At 41.0% G+C, this 2102-nt stretch overlaps 1 long non-coding RNA gene across 1 annotated transcript; it reads right to left on the reverse strand.

Annotated features, from left to right (window-relative positions):
• Positions 1-8: 8 nt before the first annotated feature.
• On the reverse strand, positions 9-1534 carry LOC146573509 (uncharacterized). The gene is made up of 3 exons (XR_014892546.1): positions 1309-1534; positions 180-298; positions 9-97 (listed from the first exon to the last, which is right to left on the reverse strand). It is a non-coding gene; the product is annotated as an uncharacterized LOC146573509 (long non-coding RNA).
• Positions 1535-2102: the final 568 nt, after the last annotated feature.

The following is a 2102-nucleotide window of genomic DNA, read 5'->3' on the forward strand; positions in this document are numbered from 1 at the left end:
CAAATGAAATCCTCTTCTATGTCGTAGCTGGTGATGTCTTAAGAGTACTTCTTGGCTTGAACAGACAAAAGAGCAGAACTGGCACTGCATACAAAAGCTATAATGAGAAGAGAGGAGAGGACAGTGTCAACAATTCAAAAGAAACCTGAATTAATCTCAAATTACCAAAGTTACATTACCTGATAATGTGTTTGGGGCGGGGGGCAGGCACTCCTGTTCTGATTCCTCTCCTTACCAACTCCTCATCAGTCCCTCATAAATCAGGACAAGCAGTGGTCTGGAGTTGGCTTTTAATTCTCTAAATAAATAAAAATAGCAATTAGTTTTAAAATAAAATACCAGCTTCCTGACATTACTTAAGAATTTTTTTCTCCTGTCCTAATTTTTTTGGCTCACTAAAGTGAGCTGATTCTGCCTTGTAAAATGCCATGTGAAACACAGTAAAACAAATAATTTACAAAACATACATTACATCAAATGTTTAATTTATTTAATTTATTATTAACAAATTGTATTCTACATGGAATGCACCAACAGTATACTGGGATGTATTATGTAAGCCAAGGATAATTTTGTGTGATTGGTTTTACAACTTAGAATGACAAACATTGGATTGAGAGTATGAGTGGGATAAAACTCCTGAAGCATCTGTTTAAATTATCAGTGCATTTATTAATGGTGCTCCATAAATAAACCAAAACAATGTTGTTTTGTGCATAACAAAAAGCTCACAATTGTGCAGTCAAAATGTAAAATAAAAGATGCTGAGCATAATAACAAAGACAGATTTTGCAGCTGCTCTGTTTCCAAGTTCTACTGCGCAACTGACAGCCTGGAGTTTGAAATCCTCTTTGTAACCGTGTCTCTTACAGGCGCCATTTATGGTCCTTACACACATAATATGGTAATATTACGTTGAAGCAGAGTAGTATCACTCTGCGAGGCTCCTCGGTAGCCGTAATGCTCCAACAATCCATCAAGCAGTGCAGCTTCATAGCTTACCAAAGTCGTACCAAAACATTTTTTGACATATTTTTTTAAGCTGTGTACCACATAAAATTGGTTCGAGGTCAGTAAGCACAACCAGAATTCATACATAAGGCAGACTGTCGATTTTTGAGATGAAAGGATTTTAGGCCGTGCGTCAACGCGTTAGCCCGGTTAGCTCACTAACGCCACCCAGCCCCACGCACGGGGTGATCCGCGGTAACTAGTTAACGGAGATTTGCCCCGTTAATGCAGTTATGGCATTAACTTTACGCTGACAGCACTAAAATAGTAATCTTCAAATGTTTTCTTTTTACCGACCAGCTCCTCTTTGATAGCTGCCGTGTCCATCTTGTCGTTGCCTGCAGGTGAAGCGATGGGGGAGGGGGAGTTGTGTTCAGTGAAGGAGAGAGGCGGAGTAACACAGCGTAGAGACAAAAGTGGACGAAAGAGAGGCAAACTTGCGGCTCCACGAGTATAATGATAATGTAGACTATATCGATATAAACTATATTGTCACATCTCATATTTCATTTAGTTCATTTAGTGGAGCTCGCTGGCCATGAGGACTCCACCACCCCGTTGACACAGAAACTAAAGCACACATTTTATTGGCTAAATGTGATTCGAACAAATTAAATGACATGGCAGCAGGCGCCCCCGAACTTTATTTTATTTTATTTAAATAGCGGCGGGGCCTATGACAGCTGGGATAGGCTCCAGCACCCCCCGCGACCCTGAAAAGGATAAGCGGAAGCGAATGGATGGATGGATAGCGGCGGGGGGTTGCTGCCGTTGGTCATGAGTGAGCCAGCCTATTTTGTTTCGTTCGGTGGTATGGCGGCCACAGACTGCACTTCATGAAATACGCATAGGGGGTGTCGCGGAGGCTTGTCAGATATGAGCGCGCCTCTTTAGTAGCGAAGTTTGTCGGATTTTCATTGCTTTGTGACATGGCACGTAGTTTGTGACATGGAATCTTAAATGATATAGTAAACACATACCCATTAGCCACAAGGCTTCTTAGCCAAGAAAGTAATGCTATGCTAAGTTTCGGAAAAATACGAAGAACTTCAGTTGTGATATTTCTAAAAGACAAATTGAGACTGTTCAAA

The sequence above is a fragment of the Mchenga conophoros genome, linkage group LG5 (genome assembly GCF_057382185.1).
Source record: "Mchenga conophoros isolate Kocher_MC1m ecotype Shallow Benthic linkage group LG5, M_conophoros_male_GT1.1, whole genome shotgun sequence".
Taxonomy (NCBI): Eukaryota; Metazoa; Chordata; class Actinopteri; order Cichliformes; family Cichlidae; genus Mchenga; species Mchenga conophoros.